This window comes from Sorex araneus, chromosome 5 (genome assembly GCF_027595985.1).
Source record: "Sorex araneus isolate mSorAra2 chromosome 5, mSorAra2.pri, whole genome shotgun sequence".
Taxonomy (NCBI): Eukaryota; Metazoa; Chordata; class Mammalia; order Eulipotyphla; family Soricidae; genus Sorex; species Sorex araneus.
The window spans coordinates 155812061-155825418 of record NC_073306.1 but is presented as its reverse complement, the minus strand read 5'-3'; positions in this window follow the sequence as shown (position 1 = coordinate 155825418).

The following is a 13358-nucleotide window of genomic DNA, read 5'->3' as shown; positions in this document are numbered from 1 at the left end:
TCTCAGTCCTGGGTCCCACACACCTGGGTTACTCTGAGTACAGAGCCAATATATCGATTTTACACCAGTGCCTCGGTGAAAGGGTAGAAAACTGATATATTAGAGATGAATTTCAATTCAATTACATTTCCAGCAATATGTCCAGAGAACTCTAAAAATATCAAAATATATTTTTCATATTTTTGCCACAGAATATGGTTAAAATATTTTAATTATCTGCTTTTTTCCCTTTGAGGAGTCCCAGATGAAAATGGGAAGTGTGTAGAAGTCAAATTGTACAGCCCCTATTTTAGCACATTCATAACCAGCTATCAGATCACTTGCAGAGACCCATACATGGTACTTAATGATATACAGTAAGGTGAAACCAAAGGTTCAAAGGAAACATGATTGGGGAACTGAGCCACACAGTTGAGTTGGGCATGAGGAGGTTTAAAAGGGAGGAGTCCTTGGGAAGAGGGAGAGAGTACACTGGTGATGCAACTGTGCATGAGGAACCACTATTAATAACATTCTAAATCAAAGAATCTCAATAAAAATGAAAGAAAAATATCCTTAAGGGTTGTATTATTAATTAATTCAGTTCATACTTATTGAACATGATTCTTATTATACCAGGCAACCTGCTAGACAGGACTATAGTAAAGAAGAGGATCCAGGGGTGGAAAATTTGAATTGAGTTGAAGGTAATTGCTTAATGTCCTGCAGCTCTTAGTCCACACTGTGTCCATGGTACTTATCACTATATGGGCAGAAGCTTGATCATGTTTTATGTCTTCAATATAACTGTTGGGTCTTCCCTTATTTACTTTGCATTCATTATTTATTTTGTGTACGGTTTATCTAGGACAGGCGTTAGTTGCGGCTCTCCTTTTGATGTAGGATAGTGGGTAGGTAAACTAAGACACATGAACGGAATTTGAAGGCTTTTTTTTATTTTTTAAGTATGACCTGTGATCTGAGAATTATTTGGACAATTTTAAATATTGGCGGTGGCAGCGGGGGGTAAGGTGGGGGTTGGGAATAAAAAGTAGAGTGACATTTCCTGACACAGAAAATGGAAAATTACATGGAGTAAGAAAATTCTGTGTCCATAAACAGATATGTTGAGCTACTGCCTCTCATTTATTTATTCTTTCTCTGAACCTATCTTCTACAGATTAACGATGGCAGAATTGAGTGGTAGCAAAAAAGACCATATGGCCTCAGAGTTAAAAATATTTGCAATCTTGCTATTTACGGAAAAAAATGTGCAGAATCCCAGAACTTGCACATTGACCATTTTGAACAGCTAAGCTGACGTTGACTTCAGGGGCAGATAAAATATGGATATGGAATGAAAAGTTGGAGGAAATACCTGCAATATTGTGATGACTAAACTTCATCTTTTGGGGAACCTGTAGTTTGAGGACTGACAGGGTTTCTTCAGAGGAGCGGGAGCACTGTTAGGACCTACATCCAGTTCTTCCTCATCTCCTGGTGCCCCCATCAAAAGCTCAGCTTTACTCAGTAGCAGGAACACTGGCTTTACAACAGGCGAGTTCCTGAGAAGAAAAAAATCTGCCTGTAGTAGGTGGAAGGAAAAGGAAGTAAAGGGTTTCTTGAAGGGAAAAGGGGCAGGACAAGATGGAGGTAGGATTTGGAAGATGGCAGAAAGCTGATGCCTTTTATAGATTACAAGCCAAAATATTTGAGAAGTTACTGCACTTTTAATTAACATACCACCTATCTCTTTAAAGTATTCAATGATTTTCTATTTATTTAAACAAACCATCCAATTCTGCCCCTTATATTATTAAGGAGGCCAGTCATGGCTCTCCTCTTGATGTAGGATGGTAGATAGACAGGGAAGGGCCCGCTGGCAATGAAATTTCTGGGCAATTAAGCCACCTGGGTTTACAGTAAAAGCCAGTCCAAAAGCCCATTTATTCGAGGCCCTTCTCTGAGCCTTGGAGAAGCCCATGTTTACTCGTGGGTGCCTTCCTCTCCCTCTCTCATTTTCCCTCTCTCCTTCTTCTTCCTAAAACCTCTAGATAAAATCTGTTTTACTTCACTGCTTGTCCTGAAATTCTTTTCTGCGAGGTGAGACAAGAACCCCCAAACCCTGGGTCAGGCCTGGGACTGATTTTCCTTTCCTGCAAAGAACAAATCTTTGTTCCAACCTGATCTCGTGGCTCCCTGGGAAATAGGGTTCATCAACTTCACTTCTATTTTCTATCCAGTCTCTATTCTAGAAATTATGGCACTTTAAACTTATTTGTTGGTTTATTTCATCTCTTGCATTATCCACTAGAATGTAAGTTCTACAAGGGGAGAAACCACCTCTTTTTTTTGTACCTCACAGCCAGTCAGAAAACTCAACTGAGGTCTTCTGTCACAAATTTTTACCTGCAATTCATGTATGTATGTATGCAGGATTGAGTGAATTATTGTCCATAAAGTTGATCTTTATTTTTAACCTCTTCCCATCACTGGGGGCTAGAATAATCTTATGTGACTACATCTCTTCCCATTAGCTGCTAACCAGTAGCTTCTGTGGCATTTTTCTTGCAAGTGATTAACTTTTTTCTTTGTTTTTTTCTTTTCTTTTTTTTTTTCCTTGCCACATCGACTAACGCTCAGGGCTTACTTTTTAAGCAGTGCTCAGGGCTTACTATTGACCCTATGCTCATGGATTACTCCTGGCAGAGCTCAGGGCACCATATTCTGTTCTGGGGATAGAATCGAGGTGAGCCACTTGTCACAGAAGTGCCCCGTCCACTGTACTATTTTGCTCCAATCCTGCAAATAGTTATAAACTGCAAATACTTATCTTAGACATCTAAGTCAAGCTTCAAGATGACACCAGTGACACCCCCCTTGGTGTTTACGCCATCTTATAGTATCCTTTTCATTGAACTGAACCTTGTTTTAAATATTTCAAGCATGATGGTGCATGACTTTCAAGACTAGGTCTCATAGATAGATTCCAGTGCTACATCTTAGTTTTCTTTCTCAGAGAAAAAAGTCATTCATGCATCAGTAGCACTGTCGCACTGTCCTCTGTTATTCATTGATTTGCTCGAGCGGGAACCATTGTGAGACTTGTGAGTCTTATTACTGTTTTTGGCATATCGAAAACGCCACAGGTAGCTTGCCAGGCTCTGACACGTGGGCAGGATACTCTCAGTAGCTTGCCAGGCTCTCCGAGAGGGACAGAGGAATCGAACTTGGGTCAGCTGCATGAAAGGCAAATGCTCTACCCACTGTGCTGTCGCTCCAGTACTGATTTATCACATTTCATCAGTAAAAGATGATAATTAGGTCACTCTGATAAAAGTTGTATTAAGGATCATAGGAGGCCTCTAACCCTCTGCCAACCCACTAAAGCTTTCAGATAGTCATAGTTCCAACCTATGAGGATTAGTAAATAAGTTCCTTCCCAATCCTGCGCAGTAGAAAAATGAGCACGGGTATTTTTTTTTGCAGGAAATACATTTTTATTTATTTAATTACAGGTATATAAAAGCATTTGTTGTGTGTCTGGAATGTAAATATACTGGGAATCCCTTATTTTATTTACTAAATTTGGAAATCCTAGGAAGAGGATACTCCAGAGAGGATGATGATAGCACAAGTGCAGCCCTTGAGAGGGAGAATTTGCCACCCCCAAAACTTGTCTTTTAGCAAAAGTATTGTTGTAAGCTGGTTATTTTTAAGAATTGGCAGTCACAAATAAAGCTCAGAAAACTAAGCAGAATTTACCTTTACATTAGAAACACATTTGTATGAGAAATCTCCATCTATAATATCCATACCCAACAGAAGAGGAAGTCTTATCAATGTAGAAGGCAATAAAAGAGGTTTTCCCAAGCTTTATCATTTTGACATGTCAATTATTTCAAGTTAAGATCAATCAGCCCTGCAAGGTTCACAAGAACTTTACATTTATTTAAACTTCTTAGAAGAATTAAAATTGAAATTATTACTCAGAATTAGGACTTTTGTCATAACTAGCCTATCTAGAGGGCAGAGCAAACATATATGATGTGGTTTTCATATATATTTTTTAAGGAAACCAGTCTCTAACTTGGTACCTTTGTTCTTTTTTTATAATTTATTTTTTTATAATTTATTTATTTTTAATTAGTGAATCACCGTGAGGGTACAGTTACAGATTTATGCATTTTTGTGCTCATGTTTCCCCCATACAAAGTTCGAGAACCCATCCCTTCACCAGTGCCCATTCTCTACCACCAGTAAACCCAGCATCCCTCCCACCCTCCCCAATCCCTTTTACCCCTACCCCACACTGCCACTATGGCAGGGTATTCCCTTTTGTTCTCTCTCTCTGACTAGGTGTTGTGATTTGCAATAAAGGTGTTGCGTGGCCATTGTGTTCAGTCTCTAGTCTACATTCGGCACGCATCACCCTTCTCCCGCATGACCTCCAATCACATTTTACTTGGTGTTCCCTTCTCTGAGTTGCCCAGAATGAGAGACCAGCCTCCAAGCCATGGAGTCAACCTCCTGGTACTTATTTATACTATTCTTGGGTGTTACTCTCCTAGTCTATTATTCTATATTCCACAGATGAGTGCAATCTTTCTATGTCTGTCTCTCTCTTTCTGACTCATTTCACTTAGCATGATATTTTCTAGGCTGATCCACTTATATGAAAACTTCATGACCTCATTTTTTTCTTTTTTTTCACTTTACTTTGATTACATTCAATATTTCAACAAAAAATTCACTATTATTGATTTGGAGTTTCTCCCCCCTAAAGTCGATCTGCTGAAAAGAAAGCTTTTGGTAATTTGTTTTCCATTGCTGAGAATGAAGAGATATGATGTCAGGAGGCCGCACTAGCAGCAGCATAGTTTTGGATTTCTGTATTTTAGTATTTTAGTAACTAAGTCCAGAGAAATATCTGCCAGGAATCGCAACATTGTAAGCTTGTACCTCTCAGCTACTTTATATTCCACATATGAGTGCATTTTTTCTATAGACCTCATTTTTTTAACAGCTGCATAGTATTCCATTGTATAGATGTACCAGAGTTTCTTTAACCAGTCATCTGTTCTAGGGCACTCAGGTTTTTTCAAGATTCTGGCTATTGTGAACAGGAGCACGGGTATTTTTAAGTTACTAAATTCTGGAGAGATCTGCCAATTTCATTACAATGATTTGTCACAAAGTTATGATTTCTTGTAACTCCTGGAACCCAGAGCAGTAAGCATAAAGCATTTTACCTGGGCTTCCTTATTTTCAATTATGCTTGAGAACAACGCAAGTTGCTAGGGATTTCACAAGGTCTAGAGGATTTGACTTCTGTCTATTTTCTCACGAGATATGCCGGGCATCTGAACTCAACATGTGTGTTTCCCTCAAATCCATAGGTGTAAGCTGTAAGATCCCATGTGATGGTATTTGACCTTGGGGCCTTTGGGAAATACTGTGAGATGAGATCATGGGGGTGGGGTCCTTAAAATGGGATTAGAGACCTTAGAGAGTCCAGACCATTCTCTGTCTCTTCCATCAACTGCACCCAGAGGAAAGGCCAGAAGAGTACATGGAAGGCAGGTGATTACGTATAAGTCCATCAGAGAACTTTGATCAGAAAAGAAATTGGCTGGCATCGAAGTCTTGGAATTCCCACCCTACATAACTTAAGACATATGTCTATTTTTTTTGTCTGTTTTGGGGCTGCACATGACAGTGCTCAGGGTTGCTCCTGTCTCTGAGGTCAGGGATCACTCTGGATAGTGCTGGAGACGCCAGGGATCGAGCCTGTAAGTAAGCCTCATACATGCCAAGTGCCCCACCCACTGTACTATCACTCAGTTCCCAGATGTGTATTATTGAAGCTGCCTAGTCCTTGCTCTTTGGTTACACCTGATCCTATTATATTACATTATGAGGCAAAGACACCCGGTAATTCCTTTCTTACTCTTGAAGGAACAAAACATTGAATTATAGAAAGTTTTGGGGTACCCAAATCAGGACCTTGGGTACAGATAAAACTTTTTCTACAGTAAGGAGAAGGAAATAATGTCATTTTCTTGGCTTCTGAAAGTGAAGACTAAAGAAACTTGTAGGGAAATAGTGAAAGGGTTAGGATTGGTGTTCCATGTCTTAAGATCTCTGGTCAAGGAATGTGGTCTGTGAATTGGAACCTCTGAAATACTTGCATATGTGGGTTCTTAGCTGGGACTTAAAACTCAGTGTTGTGGTAACATTTATTTCAAAAGTATATAAAATTGTACCCTTAAAATATAAGTATTGAGTGTCATCTGAAAAAATAAAAAAAGGAGCGATTAGATTATGAAATACTAAGGTATTTTCCTCGATTTACTATGACTTTAGAGAAAGGAGCAATTAGATTATGAGATACTAAAGTATTTTCCTCGGTTTATTATGAATTTACATAAAATTTTGTTCTCAGAAACCACACACACACACACACACACACACACACACACACACACACACACACACCCCCAAGAAATTGCTCTCAGTTTAACTACATTGAATCAGTTTAGCCTCTGATTTCTTGTATGTGCTTGCCCGATGCATGTCAGAGGTTGTCATCACAGCTGGGAGGTGAATTGTCACACTCCAAACACTCTTGATTGCCAGGGTATCTTCCTACTGACACAGTTGTGTGTTAATGTTTTTAGAACATGGAATCATTTAAAAGAAAAGAGCAGATAGGAAACCAGGATTATATGAGCAGACAGAGATATAGGAATTTCCATTTCCTTGTCTGAGCTGTGAGACCACCACATTTGTTTGATTTTTCTTTTTCCCAAATGATAAGATTTATTTCCTAATGAACCAGCGCATTGTGTCATTCACAAATGTGTTCCTGCTCATTTCACAGCTCCCAGGAGAAGTTGACAGACATCAGAAGAGAAGAATTGTACCTAACATAGGAATAATAGGAGTGAAAAAAAATCAATGTGAAGATGTAATTGAAAGTAAGAGCTGGTGGTCGAGGTAATTGAATGGTAATACTGTGAGCAGAAGCCATGGAGGTTGAAGCCACTGCCAGAGGAGGTAATTCACAGATATGCATCTTTCTTTCTCTGTGATACTGCAAGCCTCTGAGATTGTGGACAGGGATGTTATTCAGACATATCATTCAAAGAAATGCTCTCTATTTCTCCCCCATGATTTGTTTTTTTCCCCCTTTACAAAGGAAGCCTTGAGTTGTGCAATGAGTCCATGACTGTGACTTTGCCTCTGACAAAAACTGGGCTAATGCCTGTTCTCGCCTGTCCTTGGGATGCTATTATCAATTGAACACAAACGCACTCAGTATTGCTCATTCAAGATTCCCTTTACCCAAAACAGTTGCCCCAAATGCTGAAGAAGTCACATTCTAGCCCTCCTGCCTCAGTTTCTGGAACATAGTTCCATTAAAAAAGTGCTATTTCTTTATTTATCATTACCAAACGAGAGCTATACAGAGATTTAAATGCATTTTTATTGAGTGTATACACACACACACACACATATATATATATACATACATATATATGTATCAATTAAATACCACCATCTCCAAAATACCTTCCCTTGAGAAACACTTATGCCTGCAGCATAGCCGCTTGAGGTCATGCACAGACTTTGTCTATCAATTCCTGGGAAATCAATATTGCATTATGGCTGGAGTCAGGAGATCTGGGGTGTGTGACCTTGGGCAAGTCGCTTAATCTCTCTGCCACAATCTATGTAAAAGGAAAAAAATGAAAATAATTCTGGTCACTTCAAGAAGGGAGAGTAAGATTAATGATATCGAGTTTTTCACCTCCTTAGGTGATTGCTGCTTCAGTGTGTTACCTTCGCTTTATGTGCAGATGTTTTGTGTTTGACTTTCTTTAAGTTTGGCCACTTTTCTGTGGATGCAAAGATGAGACTAGTTCTAAACCCAGTGTGGCTAGGCTGCCACTTCAGTGAATTCCCTCTGTCTGGACAGAGCAAGTGTCTTGGGTGGGTAGCAGGGGAATGTCTCAGACCTGTCATACAGATGAGGATTCAGTCGCTTCCTCTCACTTCCCTCTTGCTCTTCTTAATCATGCTCCGTCAAACACTCTGTGTCTGGGTTCTACTCTTCTCTCATTCTTCCCCTAAGCCATACAAATTGATCCCCCAGCTCGACCTATTTATCGCCCCACTATCTGCCTGTTATTTGCCCTGCACTTGCAAAAGCTGCCACTGTAAAGGTTATTAACTCACTGAATGAGAACCCACAGCCTCCCCGTTTCTTCCAGGCACCATTCTGACTCTTCATTTTTGCTAGCAGACCTATGAAGAGTGCTATTGTTTGCAACATCTATCCCCCAAATTATGGCTACCCAGCTGTTGCCTCTCTATTCTTTTAGAAACACCTTTTCTTCTTTTTTATCCGAGAATCTTCCCATTCTAGATGTCTGATCACTACCTACTACGTAAAGCTGGGTCTTATTCCTTTGGTCAAGCTCACTCTTTCATGTCATCAAATTTATGCATCCATTTTTGTTTGTTTGTTTCAATGACATTTCTGTGTGGACAAGCGTATCTAGTTTTAGAACTGCAGTTCAAAACTGGCTTTGAAAATATCCTATCCTATCCATTAAATGTCAAATAAAGAGCTTATGCTGCAGGCTTGAGGAGGTCATCGTAGGAGGGATCTGAAATCTCACACTAACAGTTTGATCTTTTTCTACAATAGTTTATTAGAGGTCTAAGCAGTAGCATAGTGGGTTGGACGTTTGCCTTGCATGTGATCGACCTGGGTTCGATCCCTGATACCCTGAGGCAGCCAGGAATGATCTGAGTGCAGAGTCAGAAGCCCTGAACACGTGGCCCCCAAACAAACACACAAGAAATGAAGTAAAAGATTATTTTACTTGAATAGAAGAATGTATTATGTTCATTCAACAGAGACAGAGTTAAAGGCTGAATTCTGACTTTCTTGGTCAGTGACTGTGAATTTTTAGGTGTCAGGCTTCTCTGTGATCACCAATCCCAGGTTTCAGCACTCCTTTTGAAATGGGTAAGTCCTATAACTCTCCTCCTTCATTGCCCTCAAACTGTCATAGGAATGACTAATTCTTCCAGTGTAGCTGTTTTAGAATCAATAATTTCTTTTAATTTAGCATGTAATTTCTTTTTTTATTCCATTTTAACATGTGTTGTCCTCTAAAATGACTCTAAAAGAAGTCTAGGTAACTGTTATCTTACTCAACAATCTAATAGATTTCTATTTGGCCACCAATGAACTTTGAACATAAGAACTCCCTCTTTTCAAAATGACCTTTATATTTACCTGACGAAGATCACCCTGATTTTTGCTCAACTGTTATATTAACTTAATCATAAATGGATATAATACAATTTATTTTTCTGAGTTGAGAAAATGCTTTTCTTTCCCCATCATCTTAAGCACCCACTTTTCTTAAGGACTCCAGCTATATCTTCAATGACATAATTGTTGAGACTTCATCTCTCAAAGGTCAAAGTAACACTAACAGTCTTATTAGTATTTTCTTGTTTTTTTTTTGTTTTTTGCTTTTTTGGGTCACACTTGGCGATGCACAGGGGTTACTCCTGGCTCATGCACTCAGGAATTACTCCTGGTGGTGCTCGGGGAGTATGTGGGATGCTGGGAATCGAACCTGGGTTGGCTGCGTGTAAGGCAAACGCCCTACCCACTGTGCTATCACTCCAGCCCCTTATTTTCTTGGACTGTTTTAATTCCCTTTATAAAAATTGAAGCATCCTAGTAGTTTAAAAAATTGCTTTCTTGGTATTGAGCAGTAGCCCCCCAATATAAAACTTTATGCACAGATATTTTTGCTAGCTTCCAGTTTTGTTATTTCCTGAGTAGCATTGGTGTCCAGATAAAGGAATGCACTTGGGTTTCAAAGCGTAGATTAACTAGCAGCTGTTCCATTGCACAGTTTCTTTGAACTGGCTAAATATCCTAAGCATTTCCTTTCTGAAGTCCTCTGCAGAGAGATTACATAGGTGGTTATTACTGACTGTGTCTTCATGGCTACTGTCTCTGCCCACTACGGTGATGCAGTTCCGGGCTGCTTTCCTGTCGTTCCTGTCACATTCTGGAGGCGAGTCTTTTCACTTCACTGTCAGCATCCCTTCCCACTCCTGGGGAGGTCTTGGGGGAACTCAGAGTGGTCTCTTCCTTCCCTGTCAAAGTTACTCCCTTGAAATTTACGTTACTATGAAGTTGTCTAGAGAGTCTCATGTTGGTGCCAAGAATATTTTCTACGTACTGCACTTGCTGCTACTCTGAAGTTAGGTGTCTGTTATTCTTGCTACCACAGCGACTTTTGTGGGTTTTGGAGGGATCGTTGATTGCAGCCAGGGTTAAGATGCTATTAGCCCCGAGTGGTGGTGTTGTTCAAGCCAACCTGGTGTGTTCACAAAAAGAGGCCACGGTCTGGTCCTTCTAGGATAAGAAGGGAGGGAGATTACACTCTGGGTAACCTTGACTTCCGATGTCTGGTAGCTCTCCTGTCACACTCTGTGGCGGTGGGTTCAAGCGCAGACTCTGTGCACATCGGAAAACCACAACTTCTGACCCTCGGGGCAGCTGTCCCTTTGATTCCAGAATCATCCGATTTTCCATTCTCTACTATTCCTTTGAGATTCTGGAAATATAATGCTTAATTATTCCTAACTTCTGGTGCTATTTTAAGAGTTCCTATTTTTGAGATACTCAGAGTATCTCATTTTGAAGTAGAGATGAAATGCATTGATGACAACTAACCAGTTTCAATTCTCAAGCAAATCCAGCACAGATACTTAAGATATGTATGGGCATTCTGAAATAACTAAATGGCACACTGCTCTGTAAAACACAGAAAACAAGGGTTTGCCTTATGTTGCCCAGACGATGTCTTCCCTTTTCTTGCACGTAAGGGCTCTTTCCCTCAAGTCCACGCACAGGTATTGCTTTCTGCCAGGCCAACGCATATTTCCAACTGCCTCTATTCTAGTGCCTACTTTAGCACTCGGTTAGGCTTCAATATTACTTCCTCTAAGTCACTTCCTCACTATTCATTATGTTTCTATTGGAATTGTCACATCTGTGTATGTGTACGTGTGTGTAGAATCTCTTAGTCTAAGGCCATCTGTGACGTTCTGAAACTGTACAGTACTTTGGTTATTTGTATGCACTTGCTCCCCTTCACCTCAACTCCAATCACATAGAATGTTTGCTCTGAAGCAGCACTGCAGGAGCTGTTTCATCCACAAAGACATAGCAGAAGTTTGGCAGAATTTCATACACTTCCTAAGATATAGGGAATAAAAATGTGTGGTTATATTATTTCTAATACACAGAGAGGATTAAGAATGGAAATGGCTTCTAGATTTAGCATGGCTTTATATTTGCAATAAGATGCTAAAGATTTGTATGCTCTTTGTACTCCTACAAACATTACTTTTAAAGCAATGGTCACTATTGGTCACTAATGGTCACAATGGTGAGCGGATAGCACTAGAAAGCTCAAATTCTTGACGTGTTGAATCAATTATAATGGGGTTTCTTTTTTCTTTTTTGGTCATATTGCCCAAATAATCGCTGCTGATAATAACATAGTATTTAGAGCAATGTTGTGAGGCATTTCAAAACCATAGTCAGTAAGGGGCCCTAATTTTAGAAAGGTTGCTGTGGAAACTGATCTCAAAAGTTGAGATCACTATTATTTAATGAGCACATCTGAAATTGAACACATCAGGCTCTCCTCCCCCATGGGCATTTTTTGTTGGTGTATCAACTAAATGAGAATTTAAACACATTAGAGATATTTAATCACTTTATCCTTCACTCTGTATATGCATAGTCTTCTGAGCGGTGGTTTGGGTTGTGGAACATTTTTATAAAATATTTTTATGAAACAGCCGAATTTATTGTTAGAAAAACATTCTGGAATCATTTGGTATTTAAAGTATTTCTGTAGGTAAGGCTTTCTAAGGAGCCTTTTGAAACATGAGTAATTGTCCTAAATTTGTCTCATTTGCTAGTAATTACTTGTCTATTGGATTTTGTCACTGAAGAGCTCATAAGCGAAATGTAGTCTCATCACAAGGCAAGCAATGCCCTACAAAACTTGCTAACTCAGCCCAATCCATGTAAACCTAATTCTACATTTTGCCTTTATAGCAGGAAGGGAAAGAATGCAGTCTGCAAATTACTATGATGTTCCCTTCAAAAACAGAACCAAAGCAAACATGGAGTCTAGATGTCTTAAGTTGATGTGATCAGGAGGAAACGGTGCTGCAGAAATAAAGTTCCCAGATGAAAAGTGCCCTCATGAGCAGCTACCTTTATCTCTTAAATATAATTGCTAAAGTCTGAAAGTCCCCAGGTGGATTTCAGCTTCTGTTTCCAAGTTGCTTATGTCTGTGTAAAGCTGGGAAAACTGTCCCACAGGTTAGTGTGAAAAATGAGTGAGACATTTCATCAGCATCCTGTGGCCTGGTGCCTGGCACAAAATATAACAAATAAACAAAAACAACCCTCCCAAATCAGTGACTTTTCAGACAACTTACCTATAAACACTAATCAAAGTTGTTTCAGTTTTGCAGATATTCCTTGGCTCCATGAATAAATCGTAAGCCATGAAGAAGTAGTCAAAGGAATACTTGTTTTATAATGACTATATGCACAGTTCAAAAGTAGAGATTTTATCTTTGGAGGGAAGGAGTAGTACACTACCGGGACTAGGGATGCTTCCAGCCCTGTGCTTGGGGGTTGGTCCTGATGGATTTAGGGGAATGATGCTGTACCAGGGAATGGACACAGGTGCCCTGCATACAAAGCATTCACACAGCCCATTGAGCTCTCTCAGGCCCTGCAAGGTAAGTGTAAAAATAAATGAACTAATGTTCACATTGCACTATTCGAGTGACAGTGACCGTGTTTGTGTCTCAGGGTGTGTGTAATGTGCCTTTCCTACAGTTTAATGAAGCACTCTCCCTACGATGGGATGAGTGATATACTCTACCCAACCCGCACGTCCCCCTGTTTGGAAAAGTATACATTGACATTGGAATCACCAACTCTTGCCTGTGGATGAAGGCACTCGATTTTGGATGTTTTACATGCTTTCCTATCTGGTTTTAACTGGCTGGGGTGGCAGGGAGCAGGCTAAAATGCCATTCATGGTTTAGGTATATTCTAATTTAGGATTTTCCTGGCAAGCTACCAAGAGCCCGGCAAGCTACCGAGAGTATCTCACCCGCATGGCAGAGCCTGGCAAGCTCCCCGAGACGTATTCGATATACCAAAAACAGTAACAACAAGTTTCAAAATGGAGACGTTACTGGTGCCCGCTCGAGCAAATCAATGAGCAACAGGATGACAG